The sequence below is a fragment of the Drosophila arizonae genome, chromosome 4, assembly GCF_054131065.1.
Source record: "Drosophila arizonae isolate 15081-1271.41 chromosome 4, UAZ_ARI_1.0, whole genome shotgun sequence".
Taxonomy (NCBI): Eukaryota; Metazoa; Arthropoda; class Insecta; order Diptera; family Drosophilidae; genus Drosophila; species Drosophila arizonae.
Genome location: NC_142924.1, coordinates 1,398,907 through 1,422,019, shown reverse-complemented (window position 1 = coordinate 1,422,019; position 23,113 = coordinate 1,398,907). Strand labels below are relative to the sequence as shown.

Here is a 23,113-nt window from a genome sequence, read left to right as displayed (position 1 = left end):
AAAAAGTAGCTGTAAATTCATATATATCTATGGTATAAGCCTAGCGAGTTAGTAGAGCTCTAAAGGGGGAACTGTGCAGCTGAAATCGTGGAGAAATCAATTGATTTTTCATAAATCAAAACGAAATTTGATAGCAAATGAAATTGAGCGAGAAAATAAAATGAAACTTGGGAATTATAGAAATTTTTTTGACATTCTCTAGTCTTTATATAAGGCTACAAGACTCAGAAAAGCCATCGAAGTGGAAAATCCATAGGCTAGATGAAAAGTAACTAAGAGGTTTAACTTGGCTTTCTAGCTCTACACTTTCCAGCATATACCCTGTACTCGCCTTTACTTAGCGTTGCTTAAGCCTATTACTGCCAAATAGAAGACAAATTCTTTTTTTTGTAAATCCTTCAGGTATTGCTCCACTTTTGTTTGGTTCCCCCACAATTCGTGCAGCTGCCTCGGCCTCGGCCTCGGCCTATCGATGTTAACAATTTAATCTCACGTTAAGCGCGCTTAATGCCTCATATTGTCGAAGGGCCACGCCCACTTGCGGCAGAGGTGCGCTCATATTGGATTCTGTGCGTCGCCACAGTTGGGTGCAAGCCAAGCCAAGCCACTTGCCACTTGCCACATGCCACTTGCCACTTATGCACACATCATTATTGTCAGCGACGAGCCTGGGACGTGGATGGGACGTGGATGGATGGCGGCTCCTTTGGCTGTTTAATTTATCGCACAGCCGGCAAATATGTTTACTTTTGTGCTGAGCGTCGCCCCCCGTTCTGGGCCACGCTCGCCCCCCTTCTGAAGTAGTTGTCCCTGCTGTTATTGCGATAATAAACCCATTAAATTGCTGTGTGCCGCGCCGCCGCCTTCGGGCCAGGGCGAAGCGGGCGAAAACTGTCAACGGCCACGTCTGCTTACGTGGTCTGTTGGCTCGCCTTGACGGCTATTGTGGTTTGCATACGCAATAGCAACGCCAGCGACCAGCAGCTCATGTGGCTGACTAAGAAATACCCTGGAATAATTGAACTAAATCTCTTGAAATTCTGAAATACTCCAAGTTGGATTAGATATTCTACTTAGTGTTGCCTCTACAGTTTACCTCCTCGGCTTGCCTACTCCTCTGCATTACGGCTAAACAGGGTACAGGGTATCAACAGGGCCACAACAACACACCCAACCACAAGCCCTCTTTGAGGCAACTCAGCCGCGTAACCATCAGCGCTGCTAAAAGGTTTTCACTTTTATGCCAGCTGTTCGCTTGTTGTTTACATGCCACGCCCCTTTGCATTACCTGACCCACCACCGTTCGCCAGTCCAGCCCAACCCAGCCCAGCCCGTTGACTAAGTGGGTCAGCTGTGCGTTGAACTGATTAGCGTCCAGCACGAGTTTACCTTGGCTGGCCAGAGCAGGACGCCTTTAACTGTTAACAAAAAAGGGCAAAATATAGCCCTAAATGCGGATCTCGCTTAAAGCCATATGCTGTTGGGTCCAAAGGAAATCGATAGCACTATACGGCTGCCCAATGCGGCGTATACTTAATGTTCACATATTTTCCTATACTCTGCCGTATTTCCTGCCCATTTTTTCCTTACGCTCTCCCAGCCCCCGCCTCGCTAGGGCATCGTAATTTATGCCACGCCCCTGCCATAGCGAGTCCAATAATATGGGAAATTATTAGCACAAATATTCGTATCAGAGTCGCATTTGGCATTTGTTGTTTCAGATTTCTTAGCCGCCCTGCCTGGCTCGCTTTTATTTTATGCCTTATGCCGACTGTTTTTTGTTTGCTCTCACATTTATGTCAACTGTGCGTGTGTGTGTGTGTGTTTGTATCCTTGGGCAGCAAAGTTTTATGTCCTTTAGCGTCAAGGTTTTCATAAATTTTAAATGAAAATGTTTACGCTTATATTCATATTTATGGCAGCGCCCGTAGGCTCATTAGTAAGCCAAACTTGATGTCTTTATCTGCAGCAGCAGCATAGGAACACAATGCACGAGTCAGGCCGACCAGCCAATGCCCTATGACCTGTCCCCTAGTTGACCAAGAACTGATACAATATATTGGCCAAGTTTACTTGTACTTAGGCCAATAAATCATAGTTGTTGTTGTTGTCTGTCAACTGCGAGATTTTGGCTTAGATTAGACAACAGCTCAAAGCAGGGCACGCAACTAATATACCCTATGTGTAAAGGGTATATTAATGCTTGCAAATTTTATGTTTGTTTCAACTGTCGTTTTCAATGGCTGCTGTTTTTTATATTTTTTACAATTTATTTGTATTTCTATTTTGGTTTTTGCTGCTGTTGTTGTTGTTGTTATTGTTGTTGTTGTTATTGTCACACTGATTTTGTTGCGCATTTTTTGCATGTCAAGCTGGCAACTTCATTTGGCGTTTATTGACAGCGACAAGAGCCAAACAATGGAGAACCAAACGGTAACGACAACAAACCAGCAACAACACCAACGACAACAACAACAGACAACAGACAACACCGGCAACAACAAGAAGCTGTAACTTTTTATCAAGTTATTAACTTATCTAATTCGATTATGGGCGCTGTGCCTGAGGAAGCGCCAAGCAGAACCCACCTCAGCTCGACCCGACCCGCCTCGCCCAGAAGAGACGCGGGCCCAGGCCATAGAGCTGGCGTTTACATAGCGAGCAATTCAATTAGAGTTGTGCCACAACAACAACAGCAACAGCAACGATGCTCACAAAATGGCCGCCCAGACAGATAAAGACAGACAGGGAAATAGACAGGCAGCCAGACAGACGGACAGACAGACAGAGAGGCACACAGTCTATCAAAAACGTTAGAGGCAACAGCAGCGCGACAGGACATTAGCTGAATGCTAGGCAAATAAGAATGACAGCCAAAGAAATTGAGCAGCCAAGAGTTATCCTATAGAGCAGCAATAGAAACCGAATGAAAAGTGAATTTAACTGTCAGCAGAACTGGACTTGAGAGAAGGTAAAGTTCGTCATCCTAATCCATGTGGGAGATGTGTTATATTTATAAGAAATCCAAAAATCAAAGCTGAATCTAAAATGTTTTTTACTCAAGCAACTTGAAAATAAATCTTATAAATGTCTGTTAAGACCAAGATCAAGGAATCGAATCATGAAAGAGGCCATAGTAGCGAATATTGTTAAGGCCATAATACTCGTATTCAGTTATTACAGGGTATATTCAGAAATCGGGCAATGCACACACACTCTCTCTCTCTCTTTGTCTCCCTCTCACATTTTTCTCACCTCGCCTATGGCAAGTCAAATAGAATATCCCAAAATGTCAGCGATCTATCAATCGATATGTTCTGCTGTTTGTTCGGTTTCATCAACATATTTATTAGCTATACCTCTATATACAGCTGCCATACATATGTTGTGCAATTTCCGTCAAACATCAGTCAACTTTCGGCATCTTCAACAGTTGCCTACATTTCCGTTCTCATTTCCATTTTCCTAGCTATTTTTTGCTGCTATTTTCAAAGCTGCTTTTGTCTTTTACTGCTTTGTCGGCTAAATTCTTTTTTTATGTTTTCGCGCTATCAGAAAAACTAAAACTTGGCCTACAAAACTTGTCCGCCTCGAGTCAGTTGCATGCAAAGTTGTTGGCCCCTCGCTTAGCTCTGTTATCGCAACAGTTGTGCGTGACTTGCCGCAGAGCGCATAAGCAATGAGTGTCGGAGTAGCCCCAGAAATACTTCCTGTCTGCTTAAATGACAGCTGATAAGGTAAGCTCGAGTTTTATGATGTTTCTCTATACTTGAATTTACTTTAATTTTGCTGAATTACTGCATGAATGCTTACAAGAAGGTCTAGTTGAGCATTGAAGAGGAGAAGATGATTTAGCTTCCCAATCCCTCCTATTATAAACTTATGGGAGAGTTTGCATTGGAAACTTCTGCAGCTTTAAATGGAAATCAGTTTGAGAGAAGAGTCGAGGTCTCAACTAGTCGAGCAATCCAGACTAGATCAGACTGTCATCTATGTGTTTATTTAGAATTGGTATAATGTACTGACTCTTCCCATGGAATTTTTTTATTAAAGAATTTTCAAATATAGATATATGATATTCGATATATCGATATTTTCTTATTTCCAATATAAGCTCGACTCAACATCCAGCGAGCGCAATCTTGCTTATAAGTATTAATTTGGATCTGTATACTAATCTCTACCCCCAAATCTCTTCCCTATCTAATCCAATTAGTTATTCTCACATTAAATCTTCCCATTCCTCTGTCCACTTTTTCCATTTATGGGATATCATTTAGTCGCACATTGTCCACAGCGCTTGCGAGCACTTTTTGCATATTTGATGTAATTTTTATTTGTTCAGGCATTGTTTGATAATTGATTTGCAAAATGAAAGCGAAATGCAAAGAGGAACGAAATGTTATGATAGCAAAATGAGATGACGATGATGATGATGCTGACCAGCATCGTCCCCTCTAAACAGGGAGCCAGCTGAGTTTTCCAATCAAAGTTGTCGTTGTTGTTCGTTGTTATTGAGAGGAGCTTAATGCCCAAATAAGCTGTCCATTATTCAGCAGCATGTACGAGTGCTCACACACACCCGCACACACACACACACACATATGTATACATACTCTTGAAAACTTTGCTCATTGTGCCAGGAAAAGCTGACATTCAAATGCGCACAAAGTGCAGGAGGCGTAGGTGCCTGCACAGCACAGCAGGAGGCGGGGCGGGGCGGTGTGGGGCGGGGTTGTGTAGGGCATGTACTGCTGGCTCATGCATTATGCGCATTGTTTGTCAACAGACAAAAGCAACATTTTATGTGCTTCCTCTTCTGCTCACTGCCTCAGAAATGTTTTCGTTATCTTTTTTGAAATGAAAATAAAAATGAAGCAATAGACATCAAGCGCCAGAGTCCTGCTCGGCCAGGGATAGGGACTGGGACAGGATGTCCACGCCAGCACGAATAAATCACGTACACACGCACACACACACACAGCTGCCGTGGGTCGGCCATAAAGGTACTGCGGCAAAAGTGGGCGTGGCAGTGCGTGTAGCTGCATAAGCGTGATCGATACGCCCCAGCCCGAGCTCGCTGCTAATGTTCATGCAATAACAACAGCAATTACCAGTCGTGCTGAAAGCAGCGCAGCTCGAGGAGGCAGGAGACTGAAGTTTTTGTGGCAGCAGCAGCCAAATCAATTTTGTAAAGCGCCAAAATGTGCACTGAGAGAAATAAAGGAGCAGCTCCTTCAGATTTGCGCATTGTTCTTTGAATGAAAAGCAAATTTGCTTACGTTTGCTTTCACCTTCGCAATCGCAGCTCTGGCTGCTCTTAGAGAGCTTCAGTCACGTTCGCTTCTTCTTTCGCCCAGTGTACGCCAGTTGGCAGGAGCCAGAAATTGAAGCACAGCTGCCAACAATGAAATCAAGAATTTCTTCTTAGCCGAAAAAAAACTTCAAGTAAACAAGACAGGTAACAGCGCAGGCAAACAGACGGACGGACAGACGGACGGAGACAGACTGCGCTTGGTGTGAGCAATGGATGAATGGAATGAATGACTGCTTCGAGCCAGCCATTTGATGTTTGCTAATATAATTAAGCGATTTGCATTGGTGCGTAATGTGCTTAAGAATTTTATAATTAATTTTTGCTTGTTTATGCTCGTCTTGGTTTCCTTCAGAGATTGAGCATTGCGCATACGCAGCGTACGCCTGGGGCTTCAGCTGATAACAAGCATGTGCATGTGTGTGTGCGTGTGTGTGTCTGAGTGTGCTCAAGTGCGCTACACACAATGCTCGGCCCTCATGCAAAATGCAGGCAAAAGACTGAACAAGTTCGAAACAAAAGGCAGCAGGGCGCAGGAAAATGGCAACTGCCAACGGCTGCCAACGGCTGCTGCTGCCAAATTCCAAACTTATCACTCAGATTGTCCTTTAAAGGACTCAACTTTAACTGGCTGAGTTGGCCTGACTTGTCCTGACTTGGCGGACTGCCTGCCTGGCAATGACAGGCACAAGCAGCGTCAAGAGTTAACTAAACGCTTGACAGTTGCAACAAGCGTGCCACGCCCAGGCCCACGCCCAGCCCAGCCCGTGCCGCCCATACCTCAAAGCCAAACAAGCAACCTTGGCCCAAACCTCAGGCAAAATAAGTAAAAGCTGCGCAGCTAACTGTCGCAGAGTCTGAACGACTGCGTGATGCCCTGTAGTGAAAGTTCTTTTGGCACTCAAACTGTATATACAAGACTCTCAAACTGTATATATGTCTCATCTCTTATTGAGGGCATTCTTTCAATGGAAACCTATGGAAATCATGAGTTATTATCCATATTCCAAACATTCTTTACATACCCACCCACCTATACTCCCTCTTTGCACCATCGCCCAGAGCAGCAAGACAGGCAACAGTCGCGTCGTGACGCTTCCGTCTCCGTTGCCTGCTTAAAAGTTTTGCGTCGCTGTCGCTGACAGCCGCTGCGCAACTAAAAGCTGCCTTGTCGTCCGTTCCTTGTGTCTTTGCCTTTGCCTTTTGCCTTCGTCTTTGCCGGCGTCTTGTGACGCTGCTCTATTCAGCCACGCCCCTCTGCGCCCTCGTCGCCTGCAGCTGCTCCATCTGCTTTGTGGCCTTATATCCGTTGCCGCAGCACTTCCTGTTTACAATTTAAACTAATAAGCAGCCCTGCATCGTTTTCAATTTTCATTTAAGCGCCGTCGTTTTGCCATATTCAATAAGTCAGACAGACTTAGTCAGCCATACATATATATGGGGATACATAATATATATATAGATATAGACATATTATATATATACATATTGTATGCAAATATTGACTATAGTTGGTGAACAGTCTCGAATGTCGCATGAAAGTTCGAATTATTTGCCCAACAAAAACTGTAAATATTACACAACAGATATTATCTGATCAGAGAGCAGATAAAGCGCCAACATTATTATTATTGAGTGGGCCATGTAGTTGACGTAACAGCTGACCAAAAATTACAATAATAGGTCACGCTTTACCTGCCTCGATTGGCTTCAACTCAAATACTCATTAGGGGCTCTGGCAAAGATATCATATGACTAAAGATCTGAATCATGAATACTTAGTTCACACAATTATCCAAATATAGCCACACGATAGGCATGGCTATATCAAGTGGGAGTCTAACAACATATTCTTCTACACTTTCTGAAGCTGGCTTCAAGCTGCATCTCAGGCATATTCAAATTTTGCTAATATAGCAGATTGGAATTGAATGAATTCCATATTTGATAGTAGCTACAAATTTAACGGGAATTTTCCACAGTTTTCCATGAGCTTCTGCATTAGTTTTGCACACGCAGCGCGCACTTGTGGCCAAACTCAATTAAGTTTGGCAACATTTTGATGAAGCAAACTTGAAAAGGATGCGCATAAATATATGCAGATGCTCCAAATGTGAAGAGAAATACGAGAGAAGAAGAAGAAGAAGCATGAGACGTAGCAGCTGCTGAAAAGCGCAATCAAAATGTCAGTATAACAATAAATTAGGGCTAACAGCGCCCCGCAAGTTGCCAACTAACGCAAAGCCCAAAAGTATGCAATAATATTTGTTGCTGCCGTCGGAATGCCTGAAGAGCTGGCGTGCATTATTTTTAATAATTATTATGTGCGGCTGGCGAGAGAGGTGGACAACAGAGGAAGAGGGAGAGAGTAGACAGACAGCTGAGAGGAGCATGTGTGTGTGGCTGTATTGCCTACCACCTTTTGCTACCGCCAGCACTGTGTTTGCTTTATCTCATTTAACACTTGAAGCACTTTTTACACACTCTCATGTGTGTGTGTCTGTGTGTGTGTGTGCGTCTGCTGTTGTTGCTTTGAGTGGGTGTGCGTCAAGTGAAGCACCTACAAGCCAGCCTCCAAGCCTTCTCCTGCTGAATGCTTGCCCATCTGCCCGTCTGTCTGCCCCTCTGTCTGCCCCTCTGTCTGCCCCTCTGTCTGCCCGTCTTGCCAAAGCGAGCTGCCCAAGCGTCGCATTTGCACATTAACTGTGTGAAAAATTATGATTGAGCTATAAAACAGTCTGCTCTGCTTGGCTGGAACGCACCTGAGATGTGTAGAGGCAGCATAGCTAGAACCCTACACTTGATCGACTGCCAGATGACCTGTAAAGCATATAACCTGTAACCTCATATAGTAAAGATCGAGCAAAGCAGAGATCAACTTGCCTAGCATATCATTAGAGTAGAGCAGAGTATATATTTCATTCTCCTTATATACCCACCTGCAATATGTGTACAGGGTATATGAACAAGGCTACAAAGTTTAGCTAAGGGCAACTCACAGATACATATAGACATATACATACATATAGACATATGCGTATGGGCGGGCAAAGTTTTTGGCAAGCGCATCGTATGGAATGTGCCTGTAGGGCGCCTTTAAGTAACTTAGAAGGCAAACACACACATACACACACACACACACACACACACACACATACGCACGCACTCTCTCCCACACGCACGACAAAAGGGAAATTTGCACTTTGTCTTTGCTTCCGCTGACGCAGAACTTTAACAGCTGCTGCTGCTGCTGCTGCTGCTGCTGCTGCTGCTGCTGCTGCCGCCGCCGGCAACTAATGAGCCTCGATCTGAGTCCCAAGTGCATGAGATTTAACCCACAAATGTTAACCAGAGCGTGCCAGACGCGCTGACATCCCCAAGAGGGACACAATTAGGCAAAGCTAGAGCAACGCTGAGAGAGTGAGAGAGAGACTAGAGAGTGGAGGGCAGGGCGGGGCGGGGCAGCGCATGTAGTTAGCAAGTGAACTGTATGTATGCCTCCTCATATGGTATCAATATTTAATGAGCTCTGGGCAGCTGTAGTAGCTGGCGGTTCATATCAATTGACTTGTTCGCCATTAATAATATATGTCAGCCCATAAATCAATCACGCGACAAGCCGATAAATATCACACGGCGAAAAATCCAGTAAAGTGTGATCCAGATGAAAAGAAGCCAAATAAAAGCCAAAAAAAGCTAAAATTTACTCTAAAAATATTCAGATCTGAAGAGCATATTGTTCATGCACATGCATGAACATAGAAATATGATAAGTATGGGAACATATGAATATACGAAGATCGTATACATGCCTCCGACGCACTCAACGACTAGCAAGTAGTGCGCTGGGAAAAGATAAGGATCACATGTACGGACTCTATAAATAGACAAATGGACACCAACCCTTGCAACCCCAGAGTCAGATATGTAAGAGACGAACGCTGAGCCTTACAACCTCAGCGATAGGATAAGAATAGCTAATAGACCCACGCGGAGCCTTACAAACTCTGCGATAAGATAAGAATATGTAATAGACCAATGTTGAGCCTTACACACTCAGCAATATACGCACTAGATTTAAGGGTTGAAATTATGCATGAGTCTGGGTATATAAACCCAGGCTCAGAAGAATAAAGATCAATACGAAACTAAACACCATCATAGTGAAGTGTATTCATTCACATATAAATGGAATATTAATGCCAAGAAATATTCATGGAAATGGAAAATGAAAATGGGTAACTTCTAGTCAGACACTAGACTGGACAGGAAAAGTGTCAATTGCTCTTAACTCTGCCAGAACCAATCATAATAAAATTAAGAATCATATTATCATCAGAATCATATTTTATTTATATAAATAAAGTTGTATACGCGATAGTTTTTCATTATTTTCTAGCTAAAGTCTCAATAAATATTTTGATATTTTCATACATACTGCACATTTTAACATGCCCCCGTTTTTCGACATGTGTAATCATGTATTTTATCTATTTGCAGCACATGCAGGCGGGCAGTTCATAAATACGTTAAAGACAATAAGCGCTGCGCAATTTGTGCGATGCTTGGGGAGCATTTAGGGGCTTTCATGGTGGCTACAGTTAAAGCTGGCTGCTATTTATAGATGCCAGGCGAGCACACCTTGAGACCAGTCGCCCCTCCAGAGCCAACTACCCCCCGGAACATTTGTAACTCCGAGCTATTTATAGACGATGAGCTGCGAGTAAGCTGAGCCGAGAGCTGAAACGGATGCTGCGACGAGACATTCGTATTCGTCTCTGGTCTAAAAATAGAACCAGCAGCAGCAGCTGCAAGTTGCATGCAACATGTTGCATGCTGCAAGCAAAGCATTCACTGTTGGAGTTGGACAGGAAGAAAATGTTTTGCTGATTTCGCAAATCAATTTTGTGCAATTTATTTGCTATTATTACGAAACCCAAAGGATTATTGAGCATATAACAAGCAAGAGTGCTGGAGTCGTGTGACACAGACTGCATAATACTCGCTCAAGATGCCACACTCAATGAATGATATAGACTTTTATAGGAGGGGAGTTAAGCTGTCTATGCAATGATATATGAAATACTTTTAAAGGCGAAAATCATGTATAGAACTAATATACTCTTTATGCTGCACGATAGAGTATACAAATCTCTAAAAATATATTTCTCATTCAAAAGAGAAGAGAAGAAAAACTGCATAGATTGCAACATTTTTGCCAAAACGAATAAAATTTTTGCTTCAACTAGAAACTCTAACCAAAGGGGGTAAAACTAATTTTTTTTTTTACTCTTTTTTTTGCTTCCGTTGAAATAGTTTCATTTGAAGCAACTAGAAATTCCAGCTCAAAAATGCAGCCACTAAAATATCTTGCATAATATTTCCCTATCATTATACGATTCGAGCTTAAGCACTTTCATAAATAATGAAAATGTTTTATTTCCATGCAAATGCCTTCTCCCTCTCCTTCGCCTTCTGTTTCACCTCCCCCTTCGGCTTGACCGCCCAGTCTGCACTTGAGACGCCATTTCGGCTTATTGTTTTCTGTGAGAACTTTGTCTGCTCAGTCAAGCTAAGCAAAAGGAGATACTTTTGCAGTTTCTCTCCTGCTCTAGCACTCTCGTGCTCTCCTGCTTGACATTTTCTTTGCTGTGCAGCTGTCAACCTACTTAGATATGGTCGAAAGAATATGCTCTGCTTCTTTTCTTCTTCTTTTCGGCTAAGATTGTTGAATTTTAATTGCTCTGCGCCCTTTATGTCATGTTCTTCCTCACATTCACATTTATTGCTCAAAGTGGAAATGGTAAGAAAGAAAAATCAGCCTAAGAATCGACTGCGTAATACTCGCTCATAGTTTACAATATCAATATTTTCAGATTTGCTACACCCCGACGAATAAACCACATAACTATGAGTATTTTTGAGAACAAATTGTGAACAGTCCATGTTCAGTCAACCTGTAAAAGAGTAAGCCTTGCTTCCAATGCAGACAGACGGAGCTTGCTCGAAGCCCATATACTCATTTGCACTTCGTGAACCTGTACGAAAAAAGAAACGAGAATGGAATGCCTTTAGCATTTCAATTGTTTGACCTGCTCAAACCCCAGAGAGCCCTAACATAACCCATTTCGTCGCCTGTTTTTGCGCACAATTACGCAACAACAAGTACAGCAATAAAGTGTACAAGAAATAAACGATAAGTATTACTTGACTGCTGGATACCCTGTACTCAATTGACAGCTAGCAGGTAGCTGAAATCCAGCCGGAGTTTACCTAAAATTAAATAGTATATCTATTTCATAACTCTATTCATATTATCATCATATTATCTAGTCAACCTTTAATAGTTTCTCATTTTTACTTCCATCAGATGCCTTTTGCATTTGCTGTCATTGCCCATTCCGCGCCTGTCACCTCTACAGGGTATCGAAAAGAAGTGAAACGCAAACGTTTGCCGTTTTGCCGTAATCAGAAAGACGTAAAAATTTTCTATACAAGCAGGCAACGAAAATAATTGAAATTGCTTCTTGCTTTTGCCATAACCTTTCACTTTTGGTTCCACTTGCCACTTTGCCTCTCCTTCCAGCTCTTACGGCCCGGCCCCGCCCTCATGCGCACCTTGTTTTACCTTTTGCTTTGGCATTCCGTCTCTTCTCTCTAATGGCATAAATTTTGGTAAAGCGTCGCACCGCGTCGCGTCGCATCGCTTTGCTTTGCTTTGCTTACATTTTTAGGTTATTTCGCCCTCAGCTCTTAGCGACAAAGTAGACGACAGCGCATTGCTCTTGAATTATTTTCTACCTCTGCGCTGTCTCTTGACACACTTATACAAAGGAATGCGGAAACTTGGTCACGGAATGCTTAAAGGAAGAGAATTGTATATGTATGAATAATATACATATTACATCTTAATCTGCATTAACAGCTGTGTTAATATGGACTAGACCTAAAGCTGCATACATGAGGCATGATAAAAAGACGGTGCTGCATTAGATTTAAATATTTCTACATAATATTCGTCATATTCTCATGGGAAATAAATTCAAGTTGAATGTAAAGTTCTGATATAATTAGAATTTCGTACTATTATGGGACTTTGGACTGTATTAAGTCATAGATTCAGTGGCCAAATAATCGTTTGACTGCCGTACTGAAAACATTATGGAAATGATTTCAAAGTCAAGAAAAATTCAAATAAAATTTGTATTCTTAGTTAAAGCTATTATATAAGCCAAAATCCCCATAGCTTGGTATGGGCTTCGGCTCTATTATTAATTTACCTTCCCTGTGTTGTTATGGTTCTATTTTTGATGTAACGGTTCTACACTTAATAATTATATATATATAAAAAAAAATAATAATAATAAATAAATTAATTATATAGGTCAAGTCCTGTACTTATAAGATAAGAGAAGACATACAAAAAAGTTTTTCTGTATATAACATATATAACAAAGGTAAGGTTCTTTACTTAACAGGCAATAACATTCTCTACACCATAAGAACCAAACAAACTTTCATCAAATAAACAGAGCTTTTCAGACCTTTTCAAGTCACCTCCATTGTATCACATTTCAACAAGAGTATTTAATATTCGCCATATTTGGAATACTTTTTTGCATGCCTTCGTTTTCCTTGTTGTGGCACGCGGCACGTTACTTGATAAGGTAAATTGCCCATTTCATTTGGTTCTTGGTAAATTTGTGCTTGTTAAATTCCCGATTGCGCTAGCCTTTTCTCGGCGCTTCTGGCGTTGATAAGCACACACACACATACATATATCGAAATTCAGATTTGATGTGCCACATCAATAGGACATTACTAGCATATTTGCAGCGGCGCACAGCATGGGGCAAGGACATGGCCAGAGACATTTGACACAGGTCAGCGCAGCGGGGGGAGGACAACAAAAAGATGTATGCATAGCAACAATAATAACAAAACCAAAGCAAAAGGAAAAAAGGAAAAACTGATATGAAAAACTTGTTGTATGCGTAGCTAGCACTCAGACTCGGAATAATATCCTCGACAATGCATATTCAATTTCATCTCATTATGCTAGAGAGAGAGGGAGAGCTTATGGCCACCAAATGTCTGGACATCGCATTACCATATATGCGTCTTAGATCCAAAATAGTTGAGGAGCTAAGGGAGGGCCTTTTGTGTTGCCAGTGGCATGCGCAAGTTATTTGGGCTGGCCATAATTGAGCTTTGTTAATCATCCAAGTAGATTATTATTTGTTGATTTTCATTGGAATTTTCGTCAGCATAGATGAAATACTTGAGATAGACAACTCCCGTTCCCAGAATATCCCAGATATCCTTTGTCATTCCCTCACACTATATCATCACATTCTACATACCTAGTGTCTATGCAAGTCTCTTATATTCAGGGAAATATACTTTTGAACTAATTAAGAACTTGTGGAAAATGTATTTCCATACTTTAGGCTTAGCTTTTGTTTGTAATTTTTCCTCTTTCTTTTTGTTTTACTTATTTTGGAATCTGCTTTTATTAATTTCCCTAATTCTCTAATTAGCGCTCCTGCAACGTCAGCGCATATCCCTAATTAACTTTCGGCACTTTCTATAATCTTTTTTTTTCCACACTTCATGTCCTTTTTACGCTCTCCTTTCACACACACCGAGCCTTTGAACAACTCACAACAATTTGGCAGCTAACACCTAAGGGCAAAAGTTTTAACAGTAAAACTATTTCTACTTGTATTCATTGTTGTTGAAGTGCTATATCTCACACACACACACACGTATACATATACACAATTGTGTGTGTGTTTTTGTCGTGTCTGCAGCTGACCGCAACAGCCACAACAAACAAACGCAATAAAAATAAATATAAAAATAATTATGACTAGAAAAGTTGGCAACAAAACAAAAAACAACAAAAACAACAAAAACAATATAAATGTTTTTTTTTTTCGTTCCCTTCCTTTTTTTCTGTTTATGATCTTAGCTCAAATTAGAAATACAACTTGTCACAGCAGACGACAAATGTCACAAAGGACAACAGGCGACAATTGAAAGTGTCCTTGCGGCTTTGAAGCTTTGTGGACCATTTAGAGGACTTTCCCGGAAAGGCAGCACAGAAGAGGCAGTGGACTAAGCAAAATTATGATAAGAATGCCACAAAGAGAAAATAATTGAAACAGACAAACAAAAATACAGAAATACAGCGAGCTGGGCACTGAAGTGCGGCCTCTCTCCTCTTCTGAGTGGACAGTCATTAAAGCGAAGCTCGCGCAAATTATGCAGCAAAAAAAAAAAAAAAAAATACAGAAACAAAATATTCAGAGGGTTGGAGTTTGAGGGATTTAGGTTTATGGAGGGGGCAGGGAAGGGTTGAGGGCGTGCAGCCAAAAAATATGTCGCCGATGTTAAGTGCTTCATTTAATTAACAAACTTGACATGAAAGCGGCGCGGCTCCGCGTCATTGGGGAAAAACCCTTCCGCACCCTTGGCAGAAGGTCCTTATCAAAGCTGCCCTTTCCCTCCCTCCAGCCCCGCCTCACTCCTCGCTCCTCTCTCTTACTCTTCCTTTTTCTATTTATCTATCTACTTTCTCATCGTATTATTTGTGCCTCGCTTTGCGCTGTGCCACACTAATTGTTGTTTGTGTGAGCAGCCGACACGTGGCGTATACGCGTTGCCATATCACTCATACGCCAGGTGTCTTGCGTATTTTCTTTTCTGATTAGCAACTTGGGATTTTTTCAATATTGCCCCATTTAATTACAAAACAACAGACCCCAGACAGATCAAAGCGTCGCATATTGCATAGTTCGCCATTTAATTAATTATTTTATAGCTATAGCACATCCACTCCCCTCCCATATCTCGTTGCTGCAATCTGTGAGCAACAGCTGCGTATTTCTCAGAGACAGAGAGAACAGAAATGACTGTAAAACTGCGCACAATAAAATATTGCATGGCTGTATATATATATAAGTTATATATGAGTTGTATTGTATTTTACATACATATACTATGTAGTTATGTATATTTTTAGTAAACATTATTTATTTACTATCTGGTATCTGGGGGCCTTTATAAACAGCGCTCATGTTTGCTTTTCATCACTTGCACAAATATATGCCGCCCTGATTTCATTTTTTTTTTTTTCTGTGTGCTGTTGTTATTGCTTCATAAAACTGTGACAACAAACATACAAAAAAAACGAAATTATATTGACATACAATATATGTGCTTTAATTTATAGGCACAATATATATTTGGGTAAAATATTACAACTTAATTTCTTTAAATGTACAATGCAATCAGCTTTTGTTCTTATATGCAAAGCTAGAAGCTAAAATTTTGATGTATTTATATTGTATATAGAACTATAACCGCTATAAATCTTGGACATTTTGAAAACTTAAGGAATCGAAAGCCACATAAATTGCAATTTAATAGCTAAAATTTAATTTATCACTTCGAGTTTCTACAGATCTCTCGTCAAGCTTGCCCAAAATAAACGTAAAAAAAAATATATATTTGCCTCAGTTAGAGAGATAGAAAAGGTAATCTTTTCGCTCTGATTATTATATATTACATATACAACTAACATATATAACATATACAATATATATAATATTACATATACAACTAACATATATAACTAACCACATCTCTATAGCCTTTTTTGTGCGTGGTAAACCTTTGTAATTCTACATGTAATTAAATATATCGACTTCTACTAGATAAGTTTTGCCTCTGCATATAAATAGCTTTATTCTATTTATCATCTATGGTCTATTGGTTGTAAATGTTAACATATTCCATATAAGCATTTGCATATGTCCTTATATGTAAACAATAAACGAGTATTATGCGACGTGCTTACATGTTTAGAATAAATTTATAATAATGGTATATTCTAAAAACTATGAATATTCAATGCGAATATGAATATGGAATAAATACGATACGAGCAAGAGGCAACTGCGTTAAATAAATAAAAAGTTATGGTTAATACATTCATTTCCAATTGTCTCTTACTTAATACAAAATGTTGAATGAATAATTGAAAGACCCTGAAATTCAAATCAAATCTGTGCTCTACGATGTGGAAAACTCTATTTATGAACTGTATGTAGAGCAGCGCAGCGAGCCAGAAGCCCAGCCAGATATATAATATTCCCACTGTTTGACTCTTACTATTGACGAATTCACATATTTCCAATAATTTATTAATATAAACCGAGCTCAGCTAGCCATTTAGCATTGACCAACTTTAAATAGCGTGAGCCGCACTCTTCATTAATTAAAACTATTAACGCAATGCCCAAAGGGCTTTGAATAATTAATGACAAATGTGCATAATAATAATTGCTATAAAAGAAATAAAAAAAAAATAAATAAATAAATAAAAAAAAACAGAATATTGCGGACGGACGCTGCCGACGGCACAATGCTCGCTCACGGTGAATAAAAAAAAGGAAGGCATCTCAAGAAGTAAGTCTCCTGAAGAACAATCTGAACCATCTATAGTTTCTACGTTTTCCCAATGATATATTTACCCTCAGAGGTGCATATACATATATCATAAGCCAATAGCAGAGCTGAAAAGTAAGTCAGTTGTTGATTCCCTACAATCTAGGCACAGAAGAGGAGAACAACGAGACGTTACACAAAACCAATATACTCTCATCAGTGTGTGAACGAGTGTTGAAAGTATTGACAATCTAAATGTTTGCAAAGTGCATTTATAATAAAGCCAATAACATTTAACAGCTTAATTGCTTTGAACAAGGACTCACCTGTCAATGTGGCAATTCCCATTTATTTATTTAAATTCAATTGATGTTGTTGCTTTTTTTAACGCGATTAAATTATAGTTTTTTTTTAAATGAATTTTAATGCAATTTTCGAGGCGTTTTTTATGATTTTCGTTTTGTTATACTTTCGTTTGAGTGTGGCAGCTGCAGCAGGATAAAAAACATTTAAAGGCATATTTAATGTGGCATGGCTAAATGATCGTAAAACCCATGGCTAAAGGGTGTTTGAGTGTGTGTGTGTGTGTGCGCAACAGTTGCCAGTGTCTGGCGTCTATTTTATGGCTGTGGCTATAAAAAAATATTTAAATTACAGACCGTGCAACAGTTTACAATTATGTGCAAATGCACATGGCCCAAGCAGCGCTGTTGGCCAAGCTAACAGCTGAAGCAATTAACCAGGCTAACACTGAATACACTTTTAACTGCCTCAACAGCTGCTGCTGCAATTAAATTTATTTTCAATTAGCTTTCACTTGTTTGCACTCCTTTTGCTCTCGCACACAATTCCCATTCGTTTGCTCACTTTATGCAGTCCGACTTTTGTGGAGCTGTTGATTCGAATAGATTTCTGCTTCTTTATCTCTTTTTTGGCTACTGCACCGCTTTCATTTTCATTTGCATTTGCCTATGCATTTGCTATCACCTTTTGCAACCTTCTGCGACGCCAGCCAACTGCGAACTGAACTGCTCCAGTTTCGTATTTCACCTTATAAAGTGCGTGGCGCTGCGACGCTCCCGTGCTATCCTTACATGCGACTCCCGACTGCCTTCTGTGTGTGCCTGTCTGCTTCCAGCTTTCGGTGTTGCTTTGATAAGAACCTGCCACAGTGTGCGTGTGTCTGCCGAGCAGCAGGCACAGAGAGAAAGAGAGCGCGCCTGGCACACTGAGAGAGCGAGCACGCGAGAGAGTGAGCGGAGCTATTGGAAAGTCGAAGCGCATTTGGCGATGTTTTCTATGTGCCAAGCTTTGCAAAGAAGTTGAGTTTTTAGCTGTTAGAAAGAAGATTTGAAAATATAAAAATCTTTAAGTAAATATTTTTAAATTACAGAGAAATTAAATACCTATAAAATATGAGCAAAATCATTTTATGTATATCTAATATGAAAATTTTAATTTTATTTCAATTAACATTCAAGTTAAGTTTAATTATTATAAATATTTGGTTATATTCGAATATTTATTTATTTTTATTTTATTTGTTTAATATTACTTTTATTTTGTTTATAGAATATTTGTATATATTACAGTTATTAAATTTGTGGCATAACTTATAATTATTTATTATGCATTTTATATTTATATAATGTAATTTATATTAATTTTATCTATAAATAAATAACTTTTTTTTTTTTGTTTACCTCATATTTTGTTTTTTTTTTTTTTTTTTTTTTTTTTTTATTTTGTTATACAAATATTTTCAGTTTTCAATTAGGTTATGAATTATTTATTTATTTCATAATTCATATTATTATTTGTACACCAAAATATTCTTTTTACAATTTTCTGGTTCATTTAGCATATTCCCATTAATCTACGACTTCACATTTCATTCTTTTTCGTTACAGTTACATTTATCTAACGCTCCCACACACTCTCTCACTCTCACACACACACGTACACTTCATTTATAATGGGTGTGAGCTTTCATGAATGAACACCCTCCTGTTGCATTTGTTTTTATTGTAAAAGCAGTTGACTCGACTCTCACTCTCACTCTCTCCCGCTCCCGCTCCCGCTCTCACTCACACTCACACAAGCATATGCCTGGCCCTGAAGTTCAAGATGAAGGTTATGCAGCAACAGCTACGCAAAAACTCGAACGTAAAACTTGCATACGTGTAAGTGTGTCTGTGCCAGAGAGAGAGAGAGAGAGTAGGAGAGCTTTTCGGCTCTCACGCGCTCGTTCCATGTGAGTCGTGCGCTCGCTTAAAACATCGCCCACCACAGCTAACATGTTGCTGTCTAGCAGCTCGCGAGTCGCGACTTTCGCGTCGTTTTGTTTTGTTTACAGCGTTCGCTTTATGAAACACCGTTTTGTGTGATTCTGTGTGTAGATGTGTAGGTGTGTGCGAGCTGCCTGCATTTACAATGTGAGCCGCGCACCGTTAGGAGTTTCTTTTGCTACGCATTTCTTCTGTTGCCTGCCTTGTGACCCAATTTCATGCCTTCACGTACCCGGCGCTCAGCTGGGAGCAGCAGCTGGCAGCGGCAGCGGCAGCGGCAAAGGCAAAGGCCGTGGCAGTGGCAGAGGCTGCGACAGCGAATGAGGCATGCCTGGCATTAAAGGCATTTGGTTTGCCCACAGATTTTGCAGTCATTCCTTGCGCTTGATTGGCTTGTGCGCTATCGCATTTTGAGCGTGAGACAACAACAATCAGAGCAGCATAGGCAGCATAGCCATAGAGTAAGATTGAGACTGAGGGAATTGGATCTCACATATTTGCATAGTGCATGAGGGCGTGCTATGTATGTATGTATGTATGTGTGTATGGCGTATGCCATGATGTTCGCTTGCTGCCAATTACTTGTCAACATGTCGCGCTCCAGCAGCCGCCCAACTAACTGTGATTGATTGTGTGTACGTGCAGCGGCCTGGGCGTGACTGTGTGTGAGTGTGTCTATGTGAGCGTGTGTGTGTGGGTGTGCGTATTGGCATTGTTGTCACTGTGCAACTGACTGGACAGTGAGCTGTCAAACCTGTAGCCCGGCTGCCAGGCAACTGCAACTAAACAACTAAGGGGGAGTGTCCCTAATGGGGAGTGTCCGACTAGGAAATACCCTGCACATATCTATTTTCCATGACATTTTATTCGCTCCAGCAAATCCCTTCGAGTACTCGAGCTATATATACGATATGAGCTGTGCTTACGCCAATAGTCAAATCAATCGATATTTATCGATATGAATCACAAAATATATACATACAAATGGAACGCATATCATATTGTAGAAGCATGCTTGACTATGAAATACCTCATTGTATATATGTGTTCGCCTATCTATTTAAGTTTCTACACATCTGTTTAAAATATCGATATGTATAGATCAATTTATATAGAAATGTATTTAACTCTTCATACATTTAATTTCCAGTGTCATTATACCCTATCTTATCTATGTATATATGCATATGAAATACAGGGTATTTGAACATGCGCCACTCGTTGTTATTGTTTTTTGTTGCTTTTTGGCGACATTTCAAAGGAGAAATGTACTTGAAACTGAACCGCCTGAACGAATGCTCGGATGAAGTTCTCAACTAGCGCTACGTAACTGTGAAAATGATAAAAGTTTTTGCTGGAGCTATCTTTTCTTAATTTGAGTTGGCCCAGTTAGCAACTTAGCCCAGTCAATGATGTGAACTTTACAACTTTGATTGGCTGACAGACAGCAGCGATACACCCACACACACATACACTCAAAGAAAAGTTTATAATAAATAAAATTCTGTATTTGATGTGCCCAAATTTTCGTAATAAATTAATATATAGAAATACTGAATTTAATTATGAGAAATTCTCTATTCAAGCAGTCAAACATTTTTCTTTAAGTGTAAAATGTTGCCTTCTCTTAATCAGAGAGATCAGAGTCTTTAGCAAGAACCTGGTGCCTCATTAAAAACATAATCCAGCAGCTGGGCCAACTTAATTTGTGCCTGCGACAGGAGCCAACAGCCAGCACAGCCAGAACACTCCACGGGCTGTCCTTAAGTGCATTTTATGCTACGGCTGCAACTGAAGCGGGTGGCATCTAAGCTGATAAGCCCTCCAGGCCGGGCTGGGGTGAAATGCAAATGCGAAGTAGCAAACGAACTGAATGTCAGCTATCTACAACAACAACAACAACAACAACAGCAATCACAATTGCCCAAGCTCGGGCTTCACCTCGTGGCAAACAAATCACAGTTACTAATTATGCTTTCATTGCGACTCGGTTTACGCAATCTCTAATCAAATCTGGACAGCAGGACTGAAACCGGGAAAAAAAAACGTTGGGTAGAAACCGAGCCAAATGCCAATGTTGCGCAGACACGCGAAAGCGAAAAACGCTGCGAAAAAATAAGCTGAAATAAAAATAACAACAACAACAACAAGGGCGGTGGTGGTGGTGGGGGTGGCTGCGGCTATGGCCATTATCACAGCACACCTGAGCACACATAAATAAACCAGGTCAAAGTTTAAACGCTTCGCCACGGCTCAGCGATGCGCGCGTGAAAATTAAACTCAAAAACAACAATAAGAACAACAAAAAGTTTAAATAAAATGTGAACTCAAAATGAGCAGCGACTGCAAGTGTTATTAGCATAGGCCAAAGCCAGAGCTGAGTTGAAGCACAAGAAAAGTGTTTAATAAAAAACTGAACTAAAACTAAAAGTGGCACTTGGGGCAGCAGCCAGCAAAAGCTTTATAATTTGTTTATACTCTATAAATAAGAAAAAGTTGCCTTAACTGACCTATAAATGCTAAGCGCACAGCCATAGAAATCTAACATATTTTCAATAGTTTCTATATGTTTTCCAAGTACTCGAGTGGCATTGCCTATAGATCTTTATAGCTTAGCTGTAATTTTGCCTTGATTGGCGTCTAATTGAAGCAATTTGTTTATAATATGAATATAAATGAATTCGTTTAGCATTTAGCATATATGGTCACCCTTTGTGCTCACGCTGGCAGCACTAATTAGGCGAAATAACAGTAAGAGAAAAAAGTGTAGCATAGTTTAGTGCGCAGACTTTTAATGTGACAGTCGCGATAAAGCGGCTCGATACGAATGGCTCTGCCCACGCCCCAAAATTGAGGTCGCTGAAATGACTTTAATACGTTCGTTATTGTTGTTGTTGTTGCTATCCTTGTTGCTGTTGTTGTTGTTTATTTGTCTGCTGTTACTTTTGCTGTGGCCTGCTTTCAAGGGTGTGACCGCATTTGCACCTGAGCTACGGTCACGAAGACGTTGCCTTGAGTTACGTTTTTAGCTATGGTTGTTGCTGTTACTGCTGTTGTTGTTGTTGTTGCTGCTGTTGTTGCTGTTGTCTGTGGCGTAGTTTAATTAAAGTTCAAGTTTTAGTTGAATTTTCGTTGGCCATATTATTGCTTTATTTACTGAGCCATTGGCCAACCTGGTCTCTGGGAATTGAGTAATTTATTTGACTGCTCAGCACTGCAGCTAACTGTGCTGCGCACGTGGCGTATGCGTGATATTTTTCATTTATTTAGTCCACTTTCACTTGAGACTTGTGCAACGTTTGCAATATATTCAACAATATAGATTCCTTGTCTTTTCTATAGACTATTTGTATTTATCATTTTCATTTAACCTTTTTGGGAATTTTTTCCAATCAATCCGCTTTTCGCTTTTTTTTTTTTTTTAATCAATTTCTTCTTTGCCTTTGTCTGCCAAGTTTTGTCACGTAAATCAATTAAGCAACGGTGCAAGCTAACTTATTGAATGCCATAAAAAAGTCTCAAAGCAAAGCAAGAGATACGAAAAAAAAAAAAAAAAAAATGAAAGATTTGGCTAGACAAATACTCTGTAAGTACAACTCAGTATAGCCATTTCTAATAGCTATATGGTATATCAATTGTGTCAATACAATCCATAAACTGAAAAATTCCTAGTTGTACTTTGCTTTAAGCAGGATTCATTTCAGCTCTAATTCAACTTACCCACATCCCAAAAGTACAGGGTATGCAAATGGTAGCTGTCAGTTGATTCAAGATGGGTTCACTTCAGCTGCCTCAGCCAGACGAATTACAAGCATTCAGCCAAAAACTTTACAAAGCCAAAATGGCTTAAGCTGAAAAACAAATAATTTACCTATATATATTCAGCTTGTATATATACACCTCTCTATCTCTCTCTTACCTATAATCAAGCATTCAGTTATAACAAAACTTTCACTGAATAGGCCTTGAAAGGCGGTTCGATTACTGCTCATGTTTGCAGCTAATCAAATTGCATGTGTATTCGGTCTTTCGTCCAGGTATTCAGCTGGCCAACTGT

The 23,113-nt window shown here is 40.2% G+C and overlaps 1 protein-coding gene across 6 annotated transcripts in view; it reads right to left on the bottom strand.

The window, feature by feature from the left end:
* The window catches only part of unc-13-4A (BAI1 associated protein 3), a 77,143-nt gene that overhangs the window by 51,149 nt on the left and 2,881 nt on the right, over positions 1–23,113 (bottom strand). For 3 of the 6 annotated variants that reach the window (XM_018007955.2, XM_089467086.1, XM_089467087.1), the window contains exons 2-3: positions 17,428–18,102; positions 17,095–17,256 (exon numbers count right to left, since the gene is read on the bottom strand). The gene's annotated coding sequence lies outside the window, so the exon portion shown is untranslated. The remainder of the gene's footprint in view (positions 1–17,094; positions 17,257–17,427; positions 18,103–23,113) is intronic. The other 3 variants (XM_089467085.1, XM_089467084.1, XM_018007956.2) reach the window with 3 other exon arrangements.